General features: G+C 36.2%; 1 protein-coding gene across 5 annotated transcripts in view; it reads right to left on the bottom strand.

Annotated features, from left to right (window-relative positions):
* PPP1R9A (protein phosphatase 1 regulatory subunit 9A) overlaps window positions 1-13,061 on the bottom strand; it is a 236,728-nt gene that overhangs the window by 153,248 nt on the left and 70,419 nt on the right. The gene's annotated exons all lie outside the window — the stretch shown is intronic.

Here is a 13,061-nt window from a genome sequence, read left to right as displayed (position 1 = left end):
AGAATAAGGAAAAAAAGTGGTCCGACTGACTTTTAGGTTTGGTGGGGGAAGAGGGGAAACTGCTCTTGATTTAAAAGAATGTGAGTTTTTCATAAAATCATTTTCTGAAAGCTTTCATTGACTAGACCTGATTTTTTTTTTATTAAAACAACCTCTAGAAACCATATGCACTGTTTGAATGTTTTCCCTCCATCTACTCATTAGTCAAACAGAAATAAATCTAATGGGACCAAAGGAACTTTTAAAAACTAAGCATCCTTAAATCTTGTTATATGAATAGTGAACTATAGTCAGATTTTAGTTCTTCATTCCAAAACCAATAAAATCACAGCAAAAAGTTAAATGAATCCACAGATCTCAGAGGATAACAGATCATAAAACTCCCACGGATTTGGCAAGGTGGCAGCCACTGACAGAAGGAGAAAAGATATATAAATATAAGCTAAAGTTTCACATTTTTCTATCCTAAAGAATTGAGCTTTATGTAAAAAGTGGAGTTCTTAACTATAAAACATGTTTCTACATTAACAGATAACATTAATGAGTACTATATTTATGCTTTATACGTCCTACCTTCTACAGGAAAAAAAAATTGAATTAATTTGAATCATAAAGCTCAACAAGCTTATTTAAACTTTTATGTTAATGTATTGAATGGAAATCTTCCCAAAATGCATTATCTTCTCTCTTGCTTAGTGAAACAACATAAAATGAATATTAATTAGTGTTTTGATGCTTCAGCTTTCTAATTATCATAATCAATTACCATCCTATTCTGAAATGCTGTGCTCTTCTGGAGTCACTGCTATATGATAAAATGTTAAAAGTGAAAACATCGCCCAGCCGGTGTGACTCAATGGTTGAGTGTCAATCTATGCACCAAGAGGTCACCGGTTTGAATCCCAGTCAGGGCACATGCCCCAGTTGCAATCCCCAGTGGGCTGTGTGCAGGAGGCAGCCCATCCATGTTTCTCTCTCATGGGTGTTTCTATCTTTCTCTCCCTTCCTCTTTTTCTCAGATCAATAAAAACATTTTTTAAAAGTGAAAACATCATGGACATTGGTGCTAGACACAACCTGGTTCAGATCAAGGTGCTCACAACTCTCTAGCCCTGTGAAAATGGGCAAACTAATTAACATCCCTACATTTAAGTTTCATCTGCTATACAACAGGAACCAAAATGCTGCACTTGTATACTGTTAGAAGGAGTAAGTGCCCAGGTTGCAGGCTTGATCCCCAGTGTGGGGCATGTGGGAGGCAGCCGATCAATGATTCTCTCTCATCATTGATGTTTCTCTCTCTCTCCCCTTCTCCCTTCCTCTCTGAAATCAATAAAAATATTTTTTAAAAAAACCAGTATGCTAAAAGCTTTAACCATAAAGGAAATAATTGATAAACTTGACTAAATTAAAAATAATAAATGGTTGTTCAACAAAAAACATAATAAAGAGTGAAAAGACATGGTAGAGAGTGAAACAAGACACTGTAACCATATAAGTAACAATAGGTTTCCAGTCAAAAGCTATGCAGAAATTCCACAAACTGATAAAAAAACGTAGCCCGCAGAATGAAAAAGTGAACAAAGGACTTGAATATATACTTAAAAATAGGAAAAAGTAAAGAGTAAAGTGAACTTTTAGGAATACATATAAAAGTTAAAAAATAATTTCATTTGAAATACAATGAAGTGATTATTACCATTAAAGTCAGAGATTGTGGTTACCTAAAACTAGAACGACTTCTGAGGTAATGAAAATATTCTATTGAGTCATGTGGGAGGTGGGTACATGGGTGTTAATTTTATAATTATTCACAATTTTACATAATGCACAATTTTTATACACTTTTGTGTATGTTATATTTTGCAATAAAAGCAGATTTTTATTAAGTGTACTGAAAGAACTCAGTCTGATTAGATCATGACAATTTTCCAGGTAATGCAGGCTATACACTTAAAAATAAAGATTCTCCTTAAAAACAGAACTTCTAGGTTCAGATTTTCCCCATTTTGTTGTTCTTCAGTCCGATTTCCCATTTTAGGTCATATATACTCTCAAGAGAAAGAGGTATCACTTGGTTTGTGTCTTAAGGGATAAGATTTAGGTATGGGTAGAATGGGGAAGGGATTCAATCTGTTCTGCTAATCCTAAAGTGAGTTTGAGGAGTAAATCTTCTGAGTGAGCTTGTTTCCCTGAATCACTTTTTTTTTTCATTCAATTACCAACAAAACAAACAAAAACGAGTATGCCTTACCAAAAATGCAAGTAACAAATTTTCTCTTCCTAGTCATACAGTCCACAACATGCATGTTTGAGGAGTCCATAGATCTGCCCCATCTATTAACTCTCACTTTGACTTTAACCAACCAAGAGAATATAGAGGATACCTTTGGCTGGCTATGCAGGAAAAGTGACAAGTGTGAACAGTGAAATTAAACAGATCAGGAACTGAGGAATACTGGACCTCAGTTACCCCATATTTCAATGGAAACAGTATCTTTCATGCTACATATCTGAAAGGCCATATATCATAATTGTTGCCAAACTGATCTGAAGAAGACAGAGGAGAGAGTGTCACTGCTTCTAATACAAACAAGGTATAGTAGAATAACAGGAAACGCATCAGACGTTCTGGCTCTGACATTTACCAGCTGGGTGACTGGCCACACATGAATTGGGCCATTCTGGTTCTTTTCCCAAACCTGTGAATACATGTAAATTAGACCTTCTAAAACTATATTATCTAGGAATCTATGCTTTCTTAGAACCGCTTTTATGACAAACCTAACAAATAAAAGTTCAATATTATGTAAGTTAAATTAAAATCATTTTATGAAGGAATTCAAAATAAGGTTTCTTTAAATAGCTTTAATAAATAACAATATAAGTTCTGAGAAAACTAACATTTTACATATACCTTCTTTAAAAGGCAACTAATGTTATATTAAGTAATACCTGCAACTATCATCCACAGCTGATTAAAGAAAAAAACAAGTACTGTACAATTAAATTTAAAATTAGGTATAATGAATCCCGTTTGGATATACACATTCAGGAAAACATTCAATAGTTACATACAGATTTCTGTCCTACTGGGCCAGCAGCTCCGCCACCCTCCCACACAAGCCCAGTCCCCTTGGCCTGAACCAACCCTAAATTCCCACAATTCCCAACTGAAGACCTAAATCGCTAGTAGAACAGGGTGTCCCCCAGTATACTGTTCCAACCCTAACAATTTGGTGCCTATGCCATACATATTGTTAAATATCTGGAAAACCATTCCAAGATAAACTGGAAGTAAATAAAACACATATTTTTTTACATTCTAAAGGAAAGACGAGAGTTTAAGTGGGTCTGACTTACCAAATTTTACTATTTCATTGTTGGATTGGCCAACAACGTAGGTAGACATCCAGAATTATTCTTTGTCCTTTGGGTTGCCACCTTCTCTCTTTTGTTGTCATTACAGTAATAAGAAGTTCAGACCTGACCCTTGGACAAGAGAACTCTGCTAGTCTGAGTACAAAGTATTTGCCTCTAGGAAATTGAGTATCTAGAAGTATATGCCAGCCTCATTCCCTAATCTCAATCTGTGAAATTAAAAATAAATGTTTTCAATGAAACATATTAAAATATACATTTTTTCTCCAACTACGGTAGGGGAACTTAAGTGGAATAGCACCTACCGGCTATCTAGAGTACCACTAGTTGCAAAAAGGTTAACAGTTCAATTCAATTTACTGACTCAACAGTGAGTTAAGGTAAATAACATCTGAATAACGCTTTTATTTGGAAAACACAGTTTCTAAATATTATCTCACTTGGATCTGACCACTTGTCTTGAGATATATGCTATTATCTCTATTTCACAGATGAGGAAATTGATGCTCTCAAACATCTGCCCAATACTCAGTTGGATTTGAACACTAAAGCATGACACTTGGAAAAAGAGCTCCAGCACAGGGCTAGGCACTGTGTACAGCACAGAAGGAACCTAAAGTGTTCCCTAAAGAAACTTAAAATTCTAACTAAAGGACAGAGTCAGAGAGAGGAAATAAAGAAGAGTCTGAGAAGGGACATATGACTGTGGTGCTGCTCCTGCACTATCGTGACCATAGTCTTCCCAGTTCCTATGCTTAGGATAGGCCGACTGTCACTTTAAAACTGTAACAAAAATTATAGGACAGTAACAATCACAATACAGCAAATAAACAACTACTATGGTAATTATGTTAGCTCTGATTCAGTAAAATATTCACCAGAAATAAGAAATCAAACACGTCTAAATAACTTTCCCAAAAGCAAATAACTAATAAAAATGTCATGCTTCCAAATGTTTTTCTTCCCTGAGACTTATTAAGAAAACTCTCACTTAAAAATTAATTATAATAATTTCAGCAGTAGAGTGTTAAAAGTCTGCTATACCTAATTGTACTTTACTGAACTTAAGAGGAAAACACCCTATTTCACTTTACACACACACATAACTTCTGTAATTTCTTAAGACTAAACAGGCCTTTGGGCTCCTTTTATTCACTGATAATTGAACAGTTGATTATCATTTCAGTATGCATTCTATCAAATTGCTTAGAATTTTAACAACATAAGCTATTGCCTGATACCGATTATCTGAATCATAATTTTCCTAATTTTTTTCATGATTTATATTTTCTAAATCAAAATCTGGCCTTTTTCCAATGGACTCAAAACCTGCTTACATTTCCAGAATACTAGAAAGTTCCATTCATGTAGGAGTTACTAACAACAAATATAATAATAACAATAATAAATTTCAACTGATGTTTTCACACCGTCTTTTAAAATCTGGCTTGGCCATCTGTGAAACACTTCCTCACCCTGTGAAAAAGATTTGTGGCAAAGCAGTGTAAGAGAGGAAAGTATGTGGTGCAGAAAACACACAGGGCCTCTGTACATTAACATTTCATCAATGCTACAGTGTCTAGGATATAGTCTATAGCTTACACTCCAAGAGGCAAAAAATATGAAACGAAGCTCTTCAAACAGAGAGGCTCAGTTGTGACATGCACACCAAAAACAGGAGCTCTGTTTTCCTTGGCTTTTTTAAAAATAACCTCTGAGAATTTCTTCTGAGACCAACCCACAAATAGACTGTTCACACTGACCTCGTTGTTTGTCCAAGCATGGCCTAAAGAGTGAAACCACAACGTTTGGTCAGTAAAGCTATCTTCCTGCCTCAGGCTCCGCTCAAAGAGGGCTATTATATCAGTGCAGGCCTGATACAAACGACTTCTATAGGTGTTTCATTTCTGTCCCGGGGAACGTCTGTCTATGACATTTGTATGTATTAAACAGGATGTTCTTTATGTGACAAGTATATTAGAGTAAAACTTATAAGCATATTATAAGGGCAGTGAAAAGCATTATTTTTCTTAACATTAGAAAAAGACCCCTTTTCTTGATTCTCTTCACCCATGCTCCATATTCTATTTAGCCAGGTGAACTCTCTTCTTTCCCCATCTCTAAGGTTATCTAGTACTTGTCCCATCACATGAATTCTAAGAAAAACTTATCTAGATTACTGCATAGTGAGATGTGCAATTACATTAAATATCCTAATATATATAAAAAGCCAGGTGCCGTCACGACCGGACAGACGACCAAACAGCAGGCTAGGGAGCTGAGGGAGTGGGAGCTGTGGGCCCTCAGCCACCCACGGTGCGGCTGCAGGGGGCGGGGTTGGGGGGAGCTGTGAGCCCAAATGACCAAAGGACCGGTCCGGCTCTCATGGCTGGCGGGGGGGCGGGGGGGGGCTGTGAGTATGGAGCCTTGCAGGGCATTGAGGCGAAGGAGCGTTGAGGCAGTGGCTGAGGCCGAGGAGCCTCGTGGGTTGGGGGCTGTTAGCGAAGAGCTTTGTGGGTGGCTGAGATGGAGGAGCGTCGTGGGGCGGGGACAGCAAGGGTGGAGAGTCATGGGGCGGTGGAGGTTCACGGGGCGGGGGCCACGGAGGTGGAGGAGCTACGCTGGGCGGTGGACGTGACCCTGATTGCAGCTAGGCCTAGGGATCCTAACCGCGCACGATTTAATAGTGCACTGGGTCTCTAGTATATTCATAAAATTTCTGCATTAATTTCAAAATTTCCTTGAGCAAACCATGAGATTGCTCTTCTAAATCATTCCAAATACATAGTAAGCAATATGAATTCATTTTTATATAATCAATTATTTTTTCTTACATTTCATTTATACTCCTGATTATAAGTACTAGCTCATCCAGACAAAGACTGGGTTTTAGCTTTGGGCAGTTTTTTGGTTGTTCAACTCTGCGTTAGCAGATTGGTCTAAAATTATTCAAATACTATCTGAAAAAATTAACATGACCTCTATGATTAGTCGTTCCTGATCTCTCTACAGTGTTCTCATATGAGGTGATTCTGCATGCCAAAGACTGATTTATTCACAATCACAATTATAGAATTTCAATAGAAGAATCTTTAGTGATCTGATACAACCCTAAATTTATAGTGGAGGAAAGTTAGGCCAATTGAAATTAAATTACTTTTATGTTATCCCCAAATCTAAATATATGGGACTAGATGGACCTAAAAGTAAACATATAGGCAAATCATTCTTGAGGCTACAATCATAAATACATGAAGCAAATAAAAATATAGTGCTTTTTGTATGATAAAGCCAAACTTAGAAATTGAATATCCTAAAAAATAATGAAGTATTTAATTGAAAATTGTCTTCCTTTTCCAAGTTTATTGAGATTTAATTGACCCACATATATGTAAAATGCACAATTTGGTGAGTTCTGACCTATATACACCCATGAAACCATTATTACAATCAATATAACAAACATTTCTACCAGCCCCAAGAACCGCCCTGCAACTTTTTTTAAAAAATATTTCTTTATTGATTTCAGAGAGGAAGGAAGAGGGAGAGAGAGATAGAAACATCAATGATGAGAGAGAATCAGTGACTGGCTGCCTTCTGTACACCCCCGACTGGGGATGGAGCCCGCAACCCAGGCATGTGCCCTTGGCCGGAATAGAACCTGGGACCCTTCAGTCCGCAGGCCGAAGCTCTACCCACTGAGCTAGGGCTGCAACTCTTTTTAATCCATCCCTCAATCTACCACTGTTGCCAAGCTAACACTAATCTACCTCTGTCATTACAGATTCATTTGGGCTTTCTGGAACGCTATATAAATAGGATTACATAATAAGTATTCTTTGTCTGGCTGCTTTAAGTGTAATTATTTTAAGACTCCCACCCATAACGTTGCATTTATCAGCAGTGGGCACCTTTTCACTGCTGAATAGTAAGTCCACTATATGGGTAGATGCTGTTTGTTTATCCTTTCACCTGTTGTTGACATTTGGGTTGTTTCCAGATTTGACTAATACAAATTCAATCGGTATAAACATTCATGTACAACTCTTTGTGTGGCCATATGTTATCATTTCTCTTCTATAAATAACTAGGAATGCAGTGGCTGGCTTATAGGGTACATGTATGTTTAACTTTTTAAGCAATTGCCAAAATGTCTACCAAAGTAGTTATACCGTACAGCAATGCATACAATTTCCAGTTGCTCCATATGCTCCCCATTCTACAATGAAAATGTGATTTTAATTTGCATTTCTCTGATAACAAATTATGCTGGCAATCTTTTTATGTGCTAATCATTCATATATTTTCTTTTGTGAAGTGTCCAACAGTTGTCTACTCTTCCTTTTTTAATTGGGTTGTCTTCTTATTATTAAATTGAAAGAGTACTACATATGTTCTGGACACAAGTCCTTTGTCTGACAAATGTTTTGTAAATGTTTTCTACCAATCTTGTCTTTGTGTTCCCTAATGGATTTTTTAAGAGAAAAAATTTATTAATTTTATAAAATCCATATTTTCTTTTATGACCTGCTGTGTTGCAGAGTTAAAGTTCCAGTTTTGTGACACAGAATATATCCTATATTTCTTCTAAAGTTTTAATGAAGAATACTGTGTTTTACAAAGAGGAGCAACTATTTGGGTTCATAAGCAATAGGTAATTAAAACAGCTGTGGTTATCCTACGTTTTTTGAGCTTCCATATAAATGTTATAATCAGCTTGTTAGTTACATAGAAAATAAAGATGTAAGGATACAAACACATATATTGTGATTACTTCTGAAACATTACCATAGGATTTAACTTGATTGCTCAGTTGAAAGAAAATAAAATAAATAAATACCATATGTATTTCCCCCTACAATCAGTAGTTCACAGACAGACCACAATCTGTCAGGACTTTCATATAAAAAGAAAGTCATACTCACTCTGAACAAGACCACACTTGCCAAAATTTTTCAGATGCTTTGACTTGTAAGATAATCTAAAACTTAACCTTGTAAAAGAATGCTCTATTGTAATTTCCACATTTAAAAGTATAAAATTAGTCTTGATGTGCTTAATTCAGATATTAACATATGGATGATTCCCATTTTAAATTTAACATAAAATTTAGCATGAGGTATTTGGTATGTAATATGCTGATATGAACAATGTCTTTAGAAAAAGGCTGAATTCTGAAAGGCAGTATTGTTATCTTAAAGAAATTCAGGCCAAGGGTAAAGAGAGTTCTGTTCAAAAAGAAAAATTCTCTTCTCACGCTGCATTTCTAATTCACCAATTCACAATTTTTGTCCACCTGCTACATGCAACACTGACATCAGTGAAACCTGTGTATTTTTATGAACAATAACATTACATACAACTAAACTCAGAACAACAATACAAGAATATTGCTCTCTTAACAAACATTACTGTTTATCTTCAAATTTTGAAATGTTATCTATTATATCAACAGAAGGCAGAAACTCAGAATAATTTATTTTAATTTCCCCCAAAGTCTCTGAAGCATGTGTTATTTCTACCAATGAGTAATTTAAAATATAATTACTCTGGAGTTTGATTAATTTCTTCCTGATTAAAATAGTTACAATCTTTTTAAAGAATAGCATATAGAATTTTTAAAAAACCTTGTGTACTATGATTATGTATTTTAAGGTAAACCAATGGATAAGACAAGTAGAAAAACTTCAACTTCAAAGACCTACTAAGTACAGAAGATATTCGTAAGTGTTGCTCACAATACACCGTCAATATTGAGTAGCTACACTAAAAGACTTCAACTTAAATGATATATAACTTTACCCCTGTTGCTTGCTACAAATATTCATTATGAGTGGAATTTAGCAACAGAAACAAAAAAGAAAGTAAAATTAAAGGAAAAAACACCTTTCATTTAAAAGTAGAGATAATTATCAAACTTACAAAGAAATATGGAATAACTTTAGAAGTTAGATTGTCTTTAGAAGAAAGTATGGAATTTAATATCGAAAATAGTCTTGGATATTAACATTTGTGGAACTGTTAAAATTTTGTACCCTCTGAATAGTACATTTAGTAACTAAATGCTAAATATGTTTTTATAAGGTCTCTAGCATACAAAGGTTAATAGGATATATCATTCATTAGATGAGTGATTTAATTATAAGGATCTTCTGTTTGTCTTATAATCAAATAATTTGCTACCCACCTGATGTGTCCATAAGACCTGAAGGGCCATGTACCCTATGTGGCTAGGAGCACCGCTTTTCTGCTAAGTCATTCTGCCTCCTATCCTCCCCTCTAGCTAGCTGGGCAACATGGCCTACTGAAGGAGGGAGCCGTATGTCATGTACACTCTTCTAGCCACCTTATATCTAACCAGATTCTTCAAACTTCACCAGCCATGAATATATATATATTTATTTCCCTCATTTCGAATGGCTCTTAATGATTCTAAACTCCTAGTTGCTTAGCCAATGACTCTGAGCCCTATCTACTTGATTGTCAGGAGCCCATCAGAGCACTTGCAAGAGTCCATGGATTACTCCTGATTTCTACTTCCTATCACAGGTCATCCAGATGCAGCCCTGATGGGTCTAGAAATGTGCTAATCAAAGGGGAACCCATAATTCCCGAACACCTAGATCAGCGGTTCTCAACCTGTGGGTCGCGACCCCTTTGGGGGTCGAATGACCCTTTCACAGGGGTCGCCTAAGACCATCGGAAAACACATATATAATTACATATTGTTTTTGTGATTAATCACTATGCTTTATGTTCAATTTGTAACAATGAAATTGGGGGTCACCACAACATGAGGGACTGTATTAAAGGGTTGCAGCATTAGGAAGGTTGAGAACCACTGACCTAGATGCTGGTAGCACTGGTAAGCCACCAAAGCAAATGTTAAAGTGTGGGGAAGGGTACCACCAAAGTACATCCACCAAAGGCATCTGATTTTCAGCTGGGCTTAGCCTATTATATATTAACCAAGAAATTTGATCCTCACAACAAAACTATGAAATAGATATGATCTCTGTTGTAAATGTTTCCCTCCACGTCCCACGTGGTTCAGGGTTCAGGATCTGGAAGAGGAGCCGCACACAAATGAAAGAGAACAGACAAGAGATAGTTTGGAAATAATGGGGGGCCAGGCGGGTAAGTCCAACTCAAGGGGAAGGACTTCCACCGGTGCTCAGGCCGCACCAGCCTTTTATCGGTATGGGATGCACCCATAGTATAGCCCTCAGGCAGGGAGGTTCCAGTGACACACAGACTATTCTTATCAATAAGGATTTACATAAGTAAAGGTGGGGAGGTTGCTTCAGCTACCATTATCTGGATTAACAGAGGTGGTGCACAGCTCTGACCTTAGCTAGGGCTTCAAAGGTCACCAGCCTTCCGGGTTCTCTGTCTACGCTTCTCTGCTAGTGAAGACAATAAGCGGTTTCCCACAGATCTCCATTTTACAGAAGAAAAGAACTGAAACTTAAGGCCCATAACTCTGTAACAGATACAAATGGAAAAATAAGCATGGGATCCAAAACTGATCTAATAGATAAACAAAACCAACTCTTAGGTATACTTGGATTACACTAGCTGTCCTCTTCAAATTTTCACGTATTTGTTGTACACTAAAGCTGGAAAATAAAAGTTACCATTTCAACACCATACAATAAGGCCTTGAAATAAAGTTACTATTTCAATTCAGTAAAAAATTATTGGTGTGGTGTGTTTTTTAACATATTATTCAATTAGGAGAGACACGTGTGTGGTTCTCAACTAGAATTTTGGCCCCCAGAGCACATCTGGCAATGTCCGGAGATATTTTTAGTTGTCAAAAATGGGGGGAGAAGGTGCCACTGGCATCTAGTGGGTAGAGGCCCAGAACACTGCTAAGCATCCTGCAATGCACAAGACAGCTCCCCAAAACGAAGACTTTTTAAAAATCATAGAACATAGGTTGAGAAACCTGTCCCTAGAATAATTTACAACCCAGGGCAAAACTATACTCCAATTAAGCACCTAAAAGTTAAGGTAACCATTCAAAGAAAAATGATTGCTCCCAAAAGATGGAAGAGTTGACCATGTATTTAAACACACACCTTGAAATGTGTTTCTCAAAGGATGGGAGAAAGGAACAGTGGTAAGATAACTGAATTGCTGCAGAAGCAAACTCTGTCTGTCCTCAGGCAGACCATATCAGAACTGAGAAAGGGGGTTGACAAACTAATCTTTAAAATTAAAATGTAGTCAGTTTGATATTTTTCTCAAAATGTTACCAGAAGGCATTAGCCTACTGAATGAAAAGTGAATTTCTCATGTTGTAAAAATATTAGTTGTAACAGGTTGTGCATCTTATTTAAAGCCTTCTTTTCAAAAATCAAATGCATCAAAAAATGTTCTTAAGATCTCAATTTATTTTCATTCTTATGTAGCAAATTGGAGTAAGGAGTTAGATCTCTCAGTGGGACGCATGGCAAAAATTAACAAATAAGGCTACTACAGGAATAGTAAGGCAGTTAAAACTTAATAATAATATCCCTCCATAAAAATACAATCACGTTGTTACACAATTACAATCCATAATCAAGATTCTAAAAGTAAGTCTAGATTATAGGGGCTCCATCTCTAAAATTGTATGATTCTGCACATCATTCATTTTTGCATACCTTTAGGTGAGAATAATTTATGCCAAATATAGAAAAAAAGATAATTACCTTTTCTACTAGCATTGGTTCATGGGAGGAAAGAATTCAAGTTTACAGCACTTATTTATACAGACTACTATAAATACAGCATGACATTTTTCTGAACCAGACGTCCTAAAGAAATTCTACATTAACTTTTCTGGTAGATGTTGACTATAACCAGATGCTAGTGTTTATAATATATATGGTCCTGAATTATCTGAAATTTGAGTTTTAGAAAATAAAATTAGGTTTAAAATGACTAGGTTAGTAATTTAAAACCATCCTGTAGAAAATTTTTTACACAGTTAAGTGTTTTAAAATGTAAATAAACCAGTATGATTCTGAATAGAATTTTACATGCCTTGGAACACTCTAAAATCTTATTTAAACTCTTTAAAAAAGTTCATTATAAGAGAAAGGCTCAACACTAATGTTCAAGTCATTAGTTTTTAAACTGTTATTCTCTATTAAATTAATTCATAAATTATTCACAAATCATTAGTTTTACTGTCTTTAGTAAATTGTAAAATGTTACTATATTTAGCCCTGTGGAGAAAACTATAAATGGATTATCTACACTAATAAAAGAGAAACATGGTAATTAGCGTACGACCGCTACCCTTCCCATTGGCTAATCAGCATATCCTTATGCAAATTAACTGTCAGCCAAGATGGCGGCCGGCAGCCAGGCAGCTGGAAGAGAACATGAGGCTTGCTTGCTCCAGTGACTGCAGACTCCAACGTTCCCCCCTCCTGACTTGCCAGCCTCTGAGCTACAACTCTAAGAAACTATGTTGCAAATATAGAAGCGAAACAAAACACCAGAAACTAGCTTTCAGCCAGCCGGGATCTCAGAGCTAGAGTTATACATTGTTTCGATTATAGCAGCGGAAGCTTCAGAGCTAGAGCCAGAGCTAAAGCTGGCCAAGAATAAAAAAAAAAAAAAAAAAAGAAAAGAAAAGAAAAAAAGGAGTGGTGGGGAGCTTCAGTCAGTTGCCAGCATGAAAG

Source organism: Myotis lucifugus, unplaced genomic scaffold, assembly GCF_000147115.1.
Source record: "Myotis lucifugus unplaced genomic scaffold, Myoluc2.0 scaffold_15, whole genome shotgun sequence".
NCBI classification, from domain to species: Eukaryota; Metazoa; Chordata; class Mammalia; order Chiroptera; family Vespertilionidae; genus Myotis; species Myotis lucifugus.
Note: the sequence above shows the minus strand (reverse complement) of the source record. Positions and strands in the feature narration are given on the sequence as shown.